Source organism: Monodon monoceros, unplaced genomic scaffold, assembly GCF_005190385.1.
Source record: "Monodon monoceros isolate NGI ecotype Baffin Bay Population unplaced genomic scaffold, NGI_Narwhal_1 Super_Scaffold_18, whole genome shotgun sequence".
NCBI lineage: Eukaryota > Metazoa > Chordata > Mammalia > Artiodactyla > Monodontidae > Monodon > Monodon monoceros.
The window spans coordinates 63,386,388-63,406,479 of NW_021703774.1; positions in this window are offsets into that span (position 1 = coordinate 63,386,388).

The window sequence follows — 20,092 nt, forward strand, 5'->3', positions numbered from 1 at the left end:
TATCTTTTAGTGTTTGTTTTTCACAACAGCTAACATTATTGTTAAATGAAACATAGAAGAATGCATGCATTCCTCGATTACCAGATTACAACTCAAAATACATATTTTGTCTCCAGTACTAGAAACACAAGACATGGGTTAATCAAGTTTTGTTTTGTCTTTTTTCAACATTCTAGTTAAGAATTTAACTCTTGTTTTTAAGCCTCTTTATTGGTTATGCATTCTAAGTTTTAAACAACTAGTTTAGAATTAACTTTTGGAACCACACCCATTTCTAGGTTGGGAACCACTTACAAAGCAAAGGATTTATTGCTGAATGATCAGTTTGATATGCTTGTCATAACTACTAAACTATACAGACATGGGCCATTTATTCCAGACAACATAATGTCTGAAATGGATTGAAGAAATTGAATCAATAGATCTTAACCATCGACCCGCAAATGGTCAGTCTGTACAGCCGTGGAAAGTCAACCAGTCCAGTTGTCTGAAAAAATAACATTGGCAAACAAATTACTTTATTAGTCATCTTTGTTTTTAGTGGGAAATGGTATGGCTTTAATTTATAAAGTGATATGATTCACTAAGCTTATGGTGACTGATATAAAAAAATTGAGAGATATGTTATATCACAAAGCGGATAGAATGTGGGTATTCAACTAAATAGACTTTTTTACTAAAAAGAAAATAATATAGATAAATAAGTTTGTTTAAAACTGTAATAACAATGATGTACTGGGTGATAGTAGCACTAGCATAGCAAAGAATTTGGAATATTCTAAGTTACCACATTACATTTGAAGTGATATAGTGTTATTTTAAGATGGACTTAAATTAGTTATAAATGTATATTATAAACCATGGAAAAACCACTAAAATGTTTAAGATGTATAATTTATATGCTAAAGAGGAGGTAAAATAGAATTATATCAAGTACTCAATTAAAATCAGAGAAGGCAGGAAAAAAGGAGAAAACAAGAAATAAAGAACAAATGTAATGGGTATAAAAGTTACAAACATGGTAGATATTAATCCAATTATATTAATCATCATTTAAGTGTGACTGGTTTAAATATACCAATTACAAAACAGATTGTCAACATGGATTTAAAAAAAGACAAGACTTTACTGTATGTTGTTAATATGAAACACTTTAAAAAAAATTCAGGTTGGCTAAAAATAAAGGGATGGAGCCACCAAGCGTCCATTGATAGATGAATGAATTTTTTTAAAAGGTGGTGTATACATACAGTAGAATATAATTCAGCCTTAAAAAGGAGGAAAATTCTGTCACATGCTACAACATTGATGAACCTCAGCATTATGCTAAGTCAAATAATCCAGTCACAAAAGGACAAATATTGTATGATTCCATTTATATAAGGTACCTATTATTGTCTGATTCATAGAGACAGAAAATAGAATGATGGCTTCCAGGGCTGGGGAGAAAGAATGGAGGTGGTTAGTGTATAAGAGGTAAGGTGTTTCAGTTGGGAAAGATGAAAAATTCTATAGAGAGATGGTAGTGATGTTTGCAAAACAATATGAATGTACTTAATGCCACAGAACTGTACACTCAAAATGGTAAATTGTATGTTATATATCTTTTTTACCACAATAAGAAATAGTAAAAAAGGGATAGAGATAGATATTCCATGCTAATACTAATCAAAAGGAATCTGAAGGAGCTATATTAATTTCAGACAAAGCTAACTTCAGAAAAAGGAAGATAATCAGAGATCAATAGGGGTATTACATAATGATAATGAGATCAATTCTCCAAGAAGACATACAAACCTAAACATGTATGCACCTAACTATAGAACATCAAAATACATGGGGTGAGTCTGCTTGAACTGAAAGAAGAAATAGAAAATTCCACCATTGTAGTTGGAGATTTCAAAATCCTTGCCAGTAATTGCTAAATCAAGAAGGCAGAAAATCAGTAAGGATATAGATGACCTGAATAATACCATCAATCAATTTGATTTAACTGACATTTAGAGAAAATTCTATCCAACAACAGCAGAATACATATTCTCCTCATCTCACATAGAATAATCACCAAGATAGACCACATTCTGGATCATAAAACACCTCTTAACAAATTTTAAAGAGTAGAAATCATATGAAGTATATTTTTAGAGCAAACAGGAATTAAACTAGAAATCAATAATCCAAATATAGCTGAAAAATATTTGGAAATTAGCACAATCCTAGAAAACCTATAGGTCAAATAAGTCTCAAGAGAAATTTAAAATATTTTTAACTAAATTAAAATTAAAATACAAATTATCAGAATTTGTGAGATGCAGTGAAAGCAGTGCTTAGAGGGAAATTCATAGCATTAAATACATATATTAGAAAAGAAGAAAGATCTACAATAAATAACCAAAATTTCCATATTAGGAAAGTAGAGAAAGAATAGCAATTTGAGCTTAAAGGAAGCAAAAGAAAATAGATGATAAAAATTAAAGCAGAAATCAATGAATCTGAATAGAGAAAACCAATAGAGAAAACCAATGAAACCAAAGGTTGGTTCTTTGAAAAGATCAATAAAATTGATAAACTCCTAGCCAAGAAAACCAAGAAATAAGACAAAGGACATAAATTATCAATATTAAAAATGAAAGAGTCATCACTACTGAACTCATGGACATTTCAAAGGTAATAAACGACAAACAAGTCTATGCCCCCCAAAATTGATAACTTAGATGAAATGGACTAATTTCATGAAAGACACAGACTACAAAAACTCACAAGAGGGAAAATAAATAACTTGACTAGCTCTATACTTATTCAACAAATTAAATTGATGATAACCTTCCAAAGAAGAAAATACAAGTACCAGGCCCAGATGGTTATAAAAGAAATAATACCACTTCTTCATAGTATCTTGCAGAAAATTGATACAGAGGTAACATTCCCAACTTATACTATGAGATCAGCATTTTCTTAATACCCAAACTACATAAAGATATTATAAAAAAAGGAAAACTCCAGGTGAATATCTCTCATGAACCAAGATGCAAAAATAGTCAACAAAAAATATTAGTAAATTGAATACAACAATGTATAAAAAGAATCATCCACTATAACCAAATAATTTTTTTCTAGATATTCAAGACTCATTCAAAAATCAATTAATGTAACTAACATATCAACAGGCTAAAAATAAATATTGTATGATCTTATCAATTGACAAAATAAATGTATGTGACAAAATCCAAAACACTTCTATAATAAAAACACTCAGCAGATTAGAAATAGAGATACACTTCCCCAATCTGGTAGGGATTGTATTCAGTCTAACAATTGCTTTAGGCAGTGTTAGCATCTTAACAATAGTGAGTCTTTCAATCATGAAAACATGATGGGCAAGTATATCTTGCCCATTATTTGTATCTTGATCTAGAAATTCAATGTAATCCCAATAAAAATCTCAGCAAGCTCTTTTCTAGATAGCAACAAACTGATTGTAAAGTTTATACAGAATGTTCTGAAGAAGTTGGAAAACTACCACAACCTTATTTCAAGACTTATTTTAAAGCTACAATAACAAGACAGTGTGGTATTGGGGAAAGAATAAACACATAGGTTAATTGAACAAAATGGAGAACTCAGAATTACACCCCTACAAATATAATAAACTAATTTATTTTTAATTTTTAAAATTGTGGTAAAATATAAATAACAAAATTTACCATTTTAAGTATTTTTAAGTGTACAGCTCAGTGGTATTAATTACATTTACATCATTGTGCAACCATCACTACTATCCATCTCCAGAACTTTTTCATCTTCCCAAACTGAAACTGTTTCCATTAAACAATAACTATTCATTATTTCTTTCTCCAAACCCCTGATAACTACTATTCTACTTACTGTCCCTATGAATTTGACTATTCTTGGTACCTCATATATGTGGAATCATACAATATTTGTCTTCTTTTGTTTGGGCTATTTCACTTAACAGAATGACTTCAAGGTTCATCCGTGTTGTAGCATGTTTCAGAATTGTCTTCCTTTTTAAGGCTGAATAGTATTTCACTGTATTTATATGCCATATTTTCTTTATCCATTCAGTCAATGGACATTCATGTTGTTTTCCACCTTTTAGCTATTATGAATAATGCTGCTATGGAATTGGTATACAAGCTTCTGTTAGAGACTCTGCTTTCGCTTATTTGAGTACACAACTAAAAGTGGAGTTGCTGGATAATATGGTAATTCTATGTTAATTTTTTGAGAAACTGCCATGCTATTTTCCACAGTGGCTATACCATTTTACTTTCCCACCAGGAATACACAAAAGTTCCAATTTCTTCACATCCTCAGCAACACTTATTATTTGCTCTTTTTTTTTTTATAATAACCATACTAATTGGTATGAAATGGTATCTCATTGTAGTTCTGACTTGCATTTTCCTAATGATTAGTGATATTGAACATCTTTTCATCTTCCTATTGATTATTTGTATATATTCTTTAAACAAATATCTCTTTAACTCCTTGCTCATTTTTAAAATCTGGTTGTTTGTGTTTTGTTTTTGTTGAGTTGTAAGTGTTCTTTATATATTATAAATATTAATCCCTTTTAACATATATGATTTGTAAATACTTTCTTGCATTCTAGTGCTTATCTTGGCACAACACAAAACACAGCACCAGAATATTTAACTTTGATAAAATTCAATTTATATATTTTTATTTTGCTGCTTATGCTTTTGGTGTCATATTCAAGAAATCATTGTCAAATCCAATGTTATGAAGCTTTTCCCTTATGTTATTTTCTAAGAGTTTTATAGTTTTAACTCTTATGTCTAGGTTTGTATTCATTTTGAGTTAATTTTTGTATGTGGTGCAAGGTAAGGGTCCAACTTCATTCTTTTGCATATGGATATCTAGGTTTTCTGAGCACCATTTTTGAAAAGACTGTCTCTTCTCCATTAAAAGGCACCTTATCACTAATCATTTGACCATAAGTGTGAGGGTTTATTTCTGGGCTCTCTATTTTATTCCATTGGTCTATATGCCTGTCTTTATGAAAATATCACATTGTTTTTTGTTTGTTTGTTTGTTTGTTTGTGTTTTGTGATATGCAGGCCTCTCACTGTTGTGGCCTCTCCCATTGCGGAGCACAGGCTCCAGACGCGCAGGCTCAGCAGCCATGGCTCACAGGCCCAGCTGCGCTGTGGCATGTGGGATCTTCCCGGACCAGAGCATGAACCCGTGTCCCCTGCATCGGCAGGAGGACTCTCAACCACTGTGCCACCAGGGAAGCCCCACACTGTTTTGATAATTGTAGCTTTGTAGTAAGTTTTTTTAAATTAATTTTTATTGGAGTATAGTTGCTTTACAATATTGTGATAGTTTCTACTGTACAGCACAGTGAATTAGCTATATGTATACATATACCTCCTCTATTTTTGAGTTCCTTCCCATTTGGGTCACCACAGAGCATCGAGTAGAGTTCCCTATGCTATACAGTAGCTTCTCATTAGTTATCTATTTTGTACATAGTATCAATAGTGTATATATGTCAATCCCAATCTCCCAATTCCTCCACCCTCCCTTCCCCCTTGGTATTCATACATTTGTTCTCTATGCCTGTGTCTTTACTTCTGCTTTGCAAATAAGATCATCTATACCATTTTTCTAGATTCCACATATATGTGTTAATATATGATATTTGTTTTTCTCTTTCTGACTTACTTCACTCTGTATGACAGTCTCTAGGCCCATCCATGTCTTGTAGTAAGCTTTTGATCAGAAAAATATAAGTCCAACTTTGTCTTCTTTTTCAAGATTGTTTTGACTATTTGGGGTCCCTTGATATTCCATATGAATTTTAGGCTGAATTTTCATATTCTTGCAAAAAAAGTTAGGATTTTGTTAGTGATTGTATTGAGTCTGTAGATTGCTTATGGTATATTTACATCTTAACAAATTTAAATATTCTAATCCATGAGCATGATATGTCTTTCCATTTATTTGTGTCAATTTCTTACAGCAGTGATTTGTAGTTTTCAGTGTGACTTTCACCTTCTTGGTTAAGTCTATTCTAGGTATTTTATTCTCTTTGATGCTATTGTAAATGAAATTGTTTTCCTAATATTCTTTTTTGATTATTAATTGTTATTGTATAGAAATGCAACTGATTTTTATGTGTTGATTTTGTATCCTGCAACTTGCTGAATTTATTTATTAGTTTTAAATCAACTGCTTTCTGAAAAAAGTACAAAGGTAACTCAATGGATAAAGAATAACCTTTTCAACCAATGGTGCTGGAACAACTGGATGTCCATATACCAAAAAAAAAAAAAAATTAACCTGGACACAAACTTTATGCTATATACAAAAATTAATTTTAAATGATTCATAGACCTAAATGTGAAATGCAAAACTATAAAAATTTTAGAAGAAATCATAGTGAAAAATCTCTATGACCTTAGGTTTGATGATAAGATTTTAAGTGTAACACCAAATGCATGATCCATGAAAGAAAAGAAAAAATTGCTATAATGGTTTTTATTAAAATTAACTTTTTTGCTCTGTGAAGGAGACTTGAGAAAATGAAAATCAAGCCACACAGTGGGAGAAGACATTGTAAACAGATCAGTGATTTCCAGGGATTTGAAGGATGGGAAGTTAAATCTGTGAAGTATAGGGGATATTTTAAGGCAGTGAAACTATTTGTATGATACTTTAATTGTAGACATATGACAGTGTGCATTTGTCAACACCCATAGAAATTTTACACATGAAAGGTAAACTTTGATGTATGTAATCATTTTTTAGGAGGTTAGAGGATCCTAGGATGAAATGCTGAATATGATGATTTAATTGTTTTACAAACGTATGAAACAACCTCATGGAATGGAGTGGGGAAAAACATGCTGATCTAACTAATTTTGAAAATGAGTGGAGTCTGCTATACTAAAGGCAAAAGGAACTGTATAGAAGCACTCTACTCTAGTTGGTAAAGTTTCCCATAGGAGTATGGGTTAAAATTCTGAAAACACTATACATGCATACTTGAATTGAACAAGTAAGTAACTAGATGGCAGATGATGGGATTAAGGGCTTTGCATGGGAAATGGTCATAACCAAGAAGAATCCAAGGAGACATGACTACTAAATGTAATGTGGTATTCTGTGAGATACTATACCAAAAAAGAAGGACATTATATAAAAACCAAAAAAATTTAAATAAAGTATGATCTTTAATTAATAACAATGTATCAAGATTAGTTTATTAGTTGCAACAAATGTATCATTATCATAAGGTAAGAAATAATAGGGGAACTGGATGTTGGGTATATGGGAACTTTCTGGACTATCTTAGCAATTTTTTTCTGTAAATCTAAAACTATTTGAAAATAAAAAGAGAGACAGAGAGAGAAACTGGTGTGGTATCTAGGTTCCAGGGCAAGTGTGATCACTTTCCCCATGTAGCTTTCATTTGTCCCTCTAGATCCTCTTTCCATTCATCGCTATACTGTTCTGGGCCCTTGGCCTCTGGCTTCCAGTTGTGTTCAGACAGTGGTAGACAACAGCAAGGAATCAAGGAGGAAGGAAGGAGACTGGAGAATAAGGCTGCAGAATTTACTTCTCTGAGTATTTCCCTGCACAACTGTGTTCAGTAGATAGACTTTCCATATAACTCTCTCTTCAGGTTCCTTTAACAGATTGCTCTCTTGCCCTTTATGTCTAAAAGTGCTAATAACTCCCTTTTGTTGCTTAGCCCAAGGTACTGCACCAACCCTTCTTGGCTTCCCTAAGCCTTGCCTAGCTCTTTATAAATAATCCCTTTATTAAACTTTCTTCAATGACCTAGCTTGTGTGTGCCATCTGATACTTGCTGAAACCTGGTGAATAAATCCTAGATTTCCTGACTCAAGAAAGTGTCATGAAAATATAGTCCATGAGCAACACGTTTAACTTCTATAAGTCTCCTTTTTTTTTCATATGAAAACCTGGAATAATATTTCCTATCTCAAGGGCTCTGATGGATTTCCAATGAAATAATATGAAAGATCATAAGATAAATTGCCGTATATTTTTATATCACTTTTTATCATGGCTTTCTTATACAGCAGGGGTTTCCAGGATTGTGAAATCTTTTTAGAAGGACACAAAATATTAGTGACTTTTACAGAGCATTTCAGGAAACTGTGGGTGGACAGTGGGTGGACCGAAGCTAAGGCAGTGGAGGAATGGAAGCTATGTACAACATAGCTCCAGTCAGTTAAGAGAACCATCTTCCAGGGACATTCACTTCCATCAGGAAAGAAACTGGTTACTAAGTTCAAGCAGAGAGTAGACCAAGGTCAGAATTTGGTTGGCAGTTTGGTTTTTGAAGAAGTCAGATCACATTAAAAAAGAAGATTGTTTACATTTGTATGACATATTATAATTTACAAAATATCTTATATTTTTCTTACTTGATTTACTCAGCAACAATGTGAAGTTAATATTTTTGAAATCAAGCAGGACCCTGTGGGACTGCTGGGCACCAAAACCTTTCTGTGTCCCCCAATTCTTGATTACAGGAAATAGGCTTCATTCAGCCTCCATGACCTTTTCTGAGTTCCAAGGAGCAGGTTCAAACAGTTGCTAATTAGGGAAGGGAGGGGATTGAGAGACAAGGGAGAAACAGTCAAGTAACAATAGTGCAGCCTTGGAGCAGGGTCCTGGTTCCTCCTCAAGGGATATACATAACAATGTCTTTGAGCTGTTTTGCAGATACTGAAATCCCCACCAGGTAGGAGAAGTTAACTGTATGCTGTCTACGAGCGCTTAGACACTAGACCAGTTGGAACAAGAAGGTTGATGATGCTGACTCCCACTTACCTCACCACCAACCAATCAGAAGAATGTCCATGAGCTGATCACACCCTCTTTGAACCATTACTATAAAACTCCTCACTAACCCCTCCAGGTTGGGACACACAGTTTTGAGGGCATTAGCCTGCTGTGGCCCCCTTTGCATGGCAAAGCAATAAAGCTATTCTTTTCTACTTTGCCCAAAACTCTGTCTCCAAGATTTAACTTGGTGTCAGGGTACAAAGGCCGGATTTGGCTTCATTATTTTATTTTATTTTATTTAAAATAAACGTTTTTTGGCTTCTTTTTCAAACTTATTTACAGGTATTTATAGAGATCAAATTACAGGTGTTTAGAGAGAGTTTTAGAGAGATCCTGTGACCTGGCTAAGGTCACCCTCTCTCAAGTGGGTAAGCCGGCACTCTACAGTGCCACCTGAGGTCTGAAAAGGAGACAGAAGGCTAGAGACAAGTGGTAGGTATCAGAGTGGTAGTGCCAGAGAATGGACAGGATCAGTTAACTATGAATATAATCAGCTTGAATACTGAATGGGGGTAAAGAAGGTACAATGAAATTTTGATTCCCTTATGCTGGTCTCTCTACTTTGTAAAGAGCTCAGGGCTAAAGCAGATCTAGGATCCTTAGGAGTTCTGACAGATGAACAAATTAGGATTTTGATCTTCATACTTCATTATGGAAATACTGTTTCCAGTGGAAGGCTTAATACAACTTGGGACAGTAAATAGCCAATAGGAACATTCCAGCAGCCTCCACGGCCCAGAGTGTCAAGTGCTCTTTAACATCCAGGTGCCCTAATTTGCCTTCTCAGCAAATAAAGTTTCTCACTATTGGACTTCTGAAATACCAAGCTCTTCGGTATATCATTTTTCCATTTACAGTAACTTGAGACAGACAACATTTTTGTCACACCCAGAGGATTTCATTTTACTTCAATTATATAATAGGCTCCCTGGCATTTTTGTCCCCAAATGTAGGTTAAAAAGTGCTTGCTAAAATTAACTTCTGTTATTCCATACTCACGGGGCTTTGTGGGGAAGGGCTGTCCACTTAAAATAGCTTCTAAGGGAACTATTCAGGACTCTTGTAACTTTAGGTTTTATTAAATGATACAAGCTGCTTATGCCAGTTTTCCTTGACATGTAACTGAATCTCATTTGATCAGGTAAAAAAATGTTCCCTGTGTTGCTGGTGAAATAATGGGTTCCATGGTCACCCTGTATTGTCATTTTAGCAATCTGGATTGGGAGTGAGTGAAGTACAGTGTGCGGAGTCTGAAGATGAATGAATAGCTTGGTGGAAATAGTTCAACTCAGGCTAAAGGGCACTCAGAATTTGACCTCTCTCCTGGTGGCCAGTTGTGTATCTTGGAAAAGGCAGAAAGAAAGTGCAAATCATAGAACTGTCTTGCCCTATGGTAAGAGCTAGACATGTGCAATGTGCAAGTTTACCGTGATACACTCTTGTACACACAGAGGTGAAAGGTTATTTTCATGTTATTTTTACATAGTCACAGAATTAGTGCCTACAAATAGTCTATAGTGATTGTTTTCTCATGGGATATTCATGTATATATACATATATACACATTCATATATATGTGAATATACATGTTATATATACACAATACATATGTGTATTTTATATATATATATATATATATATATATATGCTATATATGTATTATACACAGTAACCATTTTTCTCCAGGTCACACCACCCTTGGAGATAACTAGGGTTGGGTGTCAACCTAATTGCAATGGTAATTGGCTTCAAGGCACTATGCTATTTTATTATCCTGATTCTTTAGTCCTGAGTGACTCACACTCCTCCTTGGCAGCACCTGTGACAGTTACTCCCTGCTAAAGATCTAGTGCTGCCCACCAAAACTGCCCAGAGCCACCAGCAGGGCCCATTTATGAGCTCCTCTGGTCATTAACTCTATTTTCCCCTCATCACCTGCTTCTGTAGCCCTCTCATTTCCCATGTACCACAGTGGTAATATTGGGTCCTACTTTTTGAGCTCTGGTGAGCAAGGCCATTAAAATATCCTGAGATGGAGGACAGCTGGTGCTGACAGCAGTGGTTCTCAGCACGACATGTAGCCCCTCTAGTCTTAGATTACGGAACATATGAATGGAGTAACTTTGAGGGCTCAAAGTTCCTTTAGGTCTTGGCAAGAGTCTACCTTTCTTTCCTGCCCCTACTTCAGATCAGCGTCCATAGCCTCACCACAACCATTTCTCTTGCTGTCGGAATTAATGGTTTATCACTGTTTCTGGAAATCAGTACGAGAGCCTCACGTAATTTATCCCCCCCCCCCCCCCCGCCCAATACTCTTATCCCAATACCCATACTCTGGATATCCCTTACAGAACTCCATTTCCAAATCCTGCCTATTGCCTAATAGCTTTCTTTTGTGTCCTATGGAACTTTTGCTCCCTCATCTTGCCCTTTATGTCTATCATTATCATAAGGTAAGAAATAAACTATTTTCAAGCTATTCTCAAAATATCCTCCTCTCTTGGTCTAACTTGAACCTACACTAACTCCCTCCTGAGGACATCAGTTCCCTTGTAACCCCCTCCTATTGTAGAGGTTTCTCTTCCCCTCCAACTCCTCCCCCAATACCATCAGGTGGGATAGATACTCTTCTCACTCCTCTTGCTGCTTCCATTTCTGGACCATCATAACAGCCTTCCTCCCTTTACACTATCCAGGGAGGACATTTATGCCATCAGTGCACACCATCAGCTATGCCTCCTTGTTACAGTCATCTTCGGACACCTTGGTTATTATCTAACTACCGCCTTTTATTTTTCCATCTTACTTCTCCTTGCATCAAATTCTAGCAATCAATCCTTCCACTGGGACATGAAATCTGAAGGTCATACCAACTTTTAATTGTCCTTTCCTCCCCCTCATGATCTTTCATCCCTCCTACCAATACCTAGCTTAAATTCTATCACCTATTATTTTTAAAAACCTATCATTGTGTATACCCTCATCTCCATTGTCCCTCTCTGTCATTATTACACTTACTTTGCAAAAATCCCAAACCTAGTTATATGCAGCTCTCTACCTACCCTGCACCCACACTTACCCAGGAAAACACCCACAACCATCCTTTTTGATGTCACTTTAACATTCATGACCACTAGCTTCAAGTAGACTATTAACATCACTCAGCAATCCTGCTATATTTCCTCAGTCTATTTCCTTTTCCTCTTTCCTCATGAGTATTTCCTACCTTCTCCTTTGTCCCCCAACCTCCAGCTCCTTCTTCCTCATTCTCCTTCTTAGCTGACGACCTTACTTCCTATTTAACTATATATAAACAAAAAAGTAAAAGCAATTAGAACAGAATGCCCACACTCTTCCATTATCGCATTTACAAGACTGTCCTTATCTATGCCCACATACTCTGTTTTCCTTTTTGCTGCTATGAATGAATTGACCGTGGTCACATCTAAACCCCATTCCATGGCTTGTGCAACAGGTCCCTTCCTCCCTTGCCTACTCAAAGACAATACTCTAGCAGTACCCCTTCTCTACCCTACCTCATAAGTTTCCTCTATTCTGAATAACATATAAATATGCTATAATATCTCTCAACTTTAAAAAAAATAATTTTCTTGATCTCACACCCTTCTCCATGTATTACTCCATTTATTTGCTCTTTTCTAGAGCAACTTTTCTCCAAAGAGATTTATATTCTCACTATCTCCAGTTCTTCTAGTCTCACTTTAATACATGCCAATCAGTCTTTTAACCCAAGACTTCACTGAAATAGCTCCTGACAAGGTCACCAGTGATGTTGCTAGACCAATACACATTTCTCAGTTTTCATCTTACTCATCCCATCAGCAGCATTTGACACAATTGATCATTTCCTCCCACTTGAAACACTTTCTTATTTCTTTTCCTAGTGTGTTTTCTCTCTGCCTGGCTATTCATTCTCAGTTTTCTCTGTTTCTTTCCTCCTATTTCTCAAACCTATAGAGGCTCAGTTCCAGGACCTCCCATCTTCTCCATCTCTCTAGGTAATATAATCCAGGCTCATGGCTTCTAATACCATCCATATGCCAATGATTTCCAAATATTTGCTTTCATCCTGGAAGTTCCCCTGAAATCCAGATTCCTGTATCCAATTGCCTACTTCATAGCTCCATTTAACATGTCCACAAAGAAATCCTTGATTTTCCCCACTAAACTTTCATCATCAGTAAATGGCAATTTCAGTCTTCTAATTTAGTTCTAAAAGTTTAGAGTCATTCAATCTGTCAGCAAATGGTGTCATGTCATAGACATGACAACAATGTTTTGTTAGGTCAGTCTCCCAAGGTAATAGAAACAAAAGCAGCAGCACTATTTGCAATAGCCAAGACATGGAAGCAACCTAAAGGTCCAGCAATAGATGAATGGATAAAGAAGATGTGGTACATATATACAATGGAATACTACCCGGCCATAAAAAAGAATGAAATAATGCCTTTTGCAGCAACATGGATGGATCTAGAGATTATCATACTAAGTGAAAGAAGTCAGACAAAGAAAGTCAAATATCATAGGATATCACTTATATGTGGAATCTAAAATATGATACAAATGAACTTATTAATAAAACAGAAATGGACTCAGAGACATAGAAAACATATTTATGGTATCCAAAGTGTAAAGGGGGTGGGAGAAGGATAAGTTAGGAGTCTGGGATTAACAGATACAAACTACTATATATAAACAACATATATATATATATATATATATATATATATATGAATCACTTTGCTGTACACCAGAAACTAACACAACATTGTAAATCACCTATACTTCAATTAAAAAATAAATCTGTCACCTAATGCTATTGGTTCTACCTCTAGAGGACATCTAGAATCTGACCTCTTGTCATGCACCTGTACTACAGCCTCCCAGCTCCAAACCACTATTAATTCTCTTCTCTATTATCTATTACTGTTTCTTCTCCAGAACCACTACAATGGCCCACTCCATAGCAGCTAGGATAGTGATTCCAAAACTTAACTTGCTTATATCTCTCCTATGGTCAAAATCCTCTAGTCGCTTTCTATATCATCCAGAATAAGAGTCAAAGTCCTTACTTTCCCAATAAACCCCTAAATAATTTGCCCCCATCACTTCTCTGATTTTATCTCTTACTACTTTCATGCTGTTCCAACCAAACAGGCTTCCTTATAGTTCCTTGCCTCATCTCCTTCAGATATCAGTTTCAATGTCACTATTCATAAGATCACTCTAAAATACCATCCACTATCCCTGGCATTCCATTCCTCATTTCTCTGTAGTATTTTTTTCCATTGAATCCATCACCACCTGCCATACATCTGTTTTCGTATTTATTTTCTGTTCTCTCAGTTAGGATGTAAATTTCATGAATATAGAGACTTTTTCTGTTTTATTTACTGTTATACCTCCAGTGTCTAGAATAGGGCTTGACATGTAGTATACACCCAATAAATATCTATTGAGAGAATGAATGGTGAAATTATGATACCAAAAATAAATATTCTAATAAAAAGGGAAACTAAACAAAGGAGGACATCTTGAATATTGCAAAGTTATGTGATCCTTGAGCTTTGAGGTGAATTTACAGTTCAAACTACTCTAGATGTAGAGTGAGAGAACCTAGTAAGATGGTGGGTAGAAGAGACAGAACATTGACACTGAGCTGGACCCATTTTATTTTGACCTTCCAGGTAAGACAGAGTGAGAGAGAGATGAGAGATGAGTTCAAAAGGAAGAAAGATCATGGGCAGGTAGAAAAAGAATACAGAAACTATAAAGTAAAAAGTCATTTGAATACTGAGTGATAGTAAAGAGGACCCAGAGGCATGGAAACGAATTAAGGGAAGAGGAGTAGAAGAGGAGGGAAGCTTGTAAGGCAGACACCCGTCTCTGATAACCTGCCTTACAATAATTTAAGATAATACTCCATTAATCTTCATAGCAGAATCTTTAATTGCAAAATCTTTCATCAGCCCTGTTATTTGCTGCACCTGTCATTGGAGACTGTTTTTTTTGTTGTGTTGTTGTCATTTCTCATGCTAATTAGAGGGCTGTTTTGCTGTATTCTCCTTCAGTGTGGTTGGGTTTAAACAGTAATGCTGTCAATTATGCTCCTGTTCCTCAAGCAGATTTCACATAGCATTTTGGGCAGATTTCAAAGGAGAGACTTTTTAAAACATTACTTAAATACCTCCACAATATTAACAACTTTCTTAATGCCCTTTAACTATCCCATAATCCATCCTGCAGCTGCCTCATAGTCGTTAAACCTCAAATATATATGTTTAACATTCAATTGGGTGCTTAATGATCTTACCTTAACTGGGCCTATTAAATTTAAAGACATGTACATAATTGAGTTATTGCACATTAATTATAAATACCTATTGGCTATTAAAATCACATTCCAAGTGTTAACACCTATCACTAGATTTGGCTAAACCTTGCCCAATCTGTGTTCTTCTTGGTGAAAAGACACTTGTCACAGAGAAATAAGGAAGCCTATCTCTTTTGGGGGTGATCAAGTCGAATTGAAACTGCAAGCCCCAATTCTAATCAGATAGTGTGGTTGCCTCTTACAGAGTTACACAGAGAAAATCAGTAATAATTCCGCACAATTTTATAGCACTTAGTACATTTTAAAGGACTTTCACTAAACATCATTGCTTCTAAACTTCCAGAAATGCTGGCATCTATACAAGAAATATGATTCTCTTTATGACAGATGGGAACATGTCAGGCATGAAGAGTTCAAGTGACTTTCCTCTTCCATTCAGAACTGACTTAGGCACTAGAATCACAGATGGAGACCATGTAAGTATTTTGCTTTGCAAAGGCAAAAGGTAGGGGCAGTAAGAAAGCAGCAGGTGCCCCTAACCAACTTATTTGTCTTTCCTTCTTCTGCTGCTACATTATCCAACGCTACTCCACAACTTTAAAGATGCTACTGACTCTGTTTCTTCCTGTCTAACTTAATATGGACCATGCATCTTCTCTACATGTTCACAACACCCTTCTGTACCACTTATTTATCAGTTCAGAGACTTGGGTTATAATTTAGTCTTTAGTTGATAGAAGCATGTTAAAGCTAGTACAACTTAGCTGTACACTTACTGAGGGCCACCATGAGGTCTGATTTTTCTGATTCCTTTCTAACTCATGCAGTAACAGTCAATGGTGAGTGCTTTAAAGATATGAGTAGATTAATTCCCTTTATTGACACTCATTCCACCTTTCAGATGATGCTCATTTAAAGTACCTTGGAATCTTCTTTTGTACTGAATCTTTAATTTATCCTTGAAGACAATGTCTATAAGTTCGGATGCCATGGGAATAAAGTAGTGTTGCGTATCTGCCCCTCCCTTTTTTTTTTTTTTTTTACCTGTGCCTGAGCTCTGAAGTTCCTCTGGGCCTTCCTCCTCGCAGTAGTAAAACATGACTGATAACAAGAAACGGCAGCCTTCCAAGTGGCTCCCTTTGTAGAAAATCCCCAAACACATTCAATTCAAATTTAAACAGCCACATTTGAAACAAAGACAGAGATGTAACAAATGACCCCCCACTCTGTTTTCTAATTGTCTCCAGAGACAGATCATGTCTATTTGAATCTTTTTCAGCCCAGTCACATCAATGCACTGACAGATCCTGTCCCTTTCCATCAGGCTTGGAGCTTTCCTTCTTAGGCATAGTATAAGGTAGAGCAGCATGATCTGGGATATCAGATATGACTTTTGTGGTTTGTGGACCTCTCCATGGTACAGCTTTGAAACTTGGGCAGAGTTTTTGTATATAACAACAAAGCTTGACAAAATGTGAACTTTATGATGAAAGTATCATCTCTCAGCCCATGCCCAACTATTGTTTCTTCTCATTGGCTCTCCTCTGTTCATTTGAGGAATCAAGGGGTTTTACTTTCAATGCCATCACTAAGAGAAAGTCAGTAAATCTCTCTGTACATTTCCTTTAATTGTCAAATGAAGAGAACAAGGCTACCCAGCTTATCTTGTAGAACTTTTGTGAAATCCAGTGGAGAAATGTATATAAAAGTTTTGAAAGAGGCAAAGCATTAAATTCAGGTAGAAAGATTGTATTATTTGTCCCAAATAAACAACCTAACGGGGGCCATGTGTGTTCTACACAGGACTAAAACTATGATAATTAAGCGAGCATCACAGGAAAAGTAGTGAATTTAAAGCATAGCATAGATGTTCAAGAGGGTCTTCAATAAGGGAAAGGAGGAATAACATCTTGAATGTTTACAGAGCTTTCTTTTTAAAAAATGTGATAGAGTGAAAAGAGAACTGAGCTCAGAGATTGGTGAACTGGACTTTAGCCCCAGTTCTGCCACTAGTTGTGTGACTTCAAGCAAATTACTGAACTTCTCTGGGGCCTTCATTTCCTCAACTGTAAAATGAGAGGGTTAGACTGAATGGGCTCTGAGGTCCCTGCTGGTTCTAAAGTTCTATGTAGTTTTATATTTGCACTCTGCCGCTCCATCACGCAGGACACTGACATGGTTTGGTTGAGCACATGATGGGAATGAGGCTCTATGACTTATGAGCTTTATTATCCAGAGTGCAGATCAGAGACGGGGCTCTTGTAACCTGTGCTTGGACTCCCTCCCACTGTGTGAGCTTCACGATCTGCATATACATACCTCAGAGGCAGGGCCCAGAGCCCTACTAGGATAAGACTAGGTAGACAAGGCTGGTCAGATGATGTTGAAAGGCTGAAAAACACACTCCACAGTATTGACTGTGTTACACAGTGACAATTACCTGCTGTCATGTGTGCTCTTTGAAGCAGCATACCAATGGCTGGGGTAACCCCTTCATCATGAATCCCCACTCCACTTTGGCTAGCATCCTCATTGTCACCCACGTGCTCAGGAAATGTATTTCTCAGCTCGTGGTGCTCATCACACTTGGAACCTTCCCATCCTCTCAATCTAATCCCACCTGCTGTAACTCTCCTCTGTACTCCTGGAGCAGGAATCACACATCATGTCTGTTGTTCTCTGGATTTTTTTTTTTATCTTGAAGCTTTTAGCTCCTGCACTGTGTCTTATACTATTTTTTCTTATTTGAGCATATAGTGTCTCAAAAATTCTATTTTAATTGAAGTAATGAATTTTCAGTCTCCTCTTGAATAATTCCCACTTTGTGTGTGTTTGATCTTGTTTTTCATCTCTCCAAAAGTTTGATTTTATATCACATGCTGTTCACCCTGGGTAGACAGCTTGTAAATTTAATACAAAATAAAATAGGGAATACCATTTCAGAACTGGGGATAATCCATTAGCTAAGAGGCCTTGACAAAGATTTATAGTGAAATAGTCTTAACCATCAGTAACAAGTTTTTTAAAGGGTACACCATTTTATTAATTATTGCCAAACATACTATTTTAGGAGAAACCATTTAAAAGCTTAGAAAATAGAAAGGATTTCACATAAAGAAAGTTATGTTGGTAAGATTCTTCCTTTCCCAAGGATGATTTCCACGCTCTAATCTCTTACTGACATGTCACGATGTTTTGAATGTTAACTGCATATTCCATTTTCCACCCAAGTTTCTGCAGATAGAGATATGTCAAAGAGAGATCAGATGACAGTTTCTAGCAGGGCCTCACAGGTGAAAACTTGATGGGGGATCTTCATAGGTCCAGAGTCCAGCCCTCAAGTTTGAAGTCTTGAAAACTCAATTTTACCAGCCCACCTAAAGATCATCAAGCTCTTGGACTCAACCAAGGGAAGAAATCTGCATCTACCAAATTCACACATCAGAATATCAATTCATCTGGAGTGGGAGACATGTATGGAAATATTATCTAAATTGCAAATTCAACCATATTACTCCCCTGCTTAACATTCTCAGTACCTCCTCTCTGCCTACAGATTGCTAATAAGACAATTCCCGATATAACCACTTTCTACCTCATCTCCTTCTATACCTCCTCTCACACACAACCTATTAATAATGTCCCAATTTTCCCAAAACACACAGTGCTCTCCAATGTCTTCTTTATATTGCCTACGCTTTTAACATCTGCTTTGAATATGCCCTCCTGCTTCATTTAAACATAATGCCAGCCCTGACTTACCAACCTAATCCTCTATTTCCATTTCTAATCTTCACATTTAACGATAAATTCGGATCTCCCCTCATCTAATATGGCCTCATTGTCTCCTCCCCACCACAGCCTGGGTAATGTACCTTCTCTCTGTACTCCCAATCCATGCTATGCTTTTCTCTTTAACAGATCCTGTCTCTTCATATTATGATTTTATGTTGAATTCTCTGTTTGTCCAACTAGACTATGAACCCCTTGAAAATGTTAACCATATTAACCTGTAACCTTAGTGCTGGTGTACTTGGGACATGGAGGTACTTAGAAATGTTTGTTAAGTCAGTGAATGAACAAATATTCTCAGGATTCTCACTTCTGGTAGGTCAGGGCACTCAGAGTCCAAGTTACAGAACAGAACTTTGCTTGGTGAGATGCATTTAGGACAAGAATTGCTAGATGTTTGTAACATCTATTTTTATCTAGCCAAGGTCACCAGGTGAAGTGCCCTTCTTCTCTCTATGGATACTTCTGTTAGCATCCCAATGCCCTTTCCCCCATATAATACTACTTAAATTTCCATCCCTTTTTGCTCTGCAGCTCACTGTATTCCAGTCTCTACACATAATTATCTCAGACAGTCGGTACTTATTATATGAACTTTTGTTTCTCAACACCATTTGCATTTCAGTACTGAGACAGCATGCTGGTCATCTTGATTAGCATGAGAAACACTGTGGTCTTCTGTCTGGCTAGTTTTCTCAATTCCCCCAGATAGAAATTGGGGAGTATTTTAGTCTTATCATTACATCATGATCATCTCTTCAGAATCAGTTACTTCTGCCAATAGGTAATTTTACCTATTATTCATTGATCTTATTAGCTTCCAATTCAGAGGCTGACTTCTACCTAATCTGTCTTCTGTTTTTAAAACAGAACTACAGTTCATGTGCCTGTCATTATTAGACCTGCCTTTTAGGAACAGCTGCCAAATCAATCTAAATTTACATAGTGTCTGGGCCCTGACATTAGAAAGAATATAGCTCTACAAAGCCACCTTTCTAGGTTTCTACATCCCAGAGAAAGTTAGTCATGGAGAAGGGGTCCTATGGTAGGTCCTTGGGAAGGATATAGCCTCAG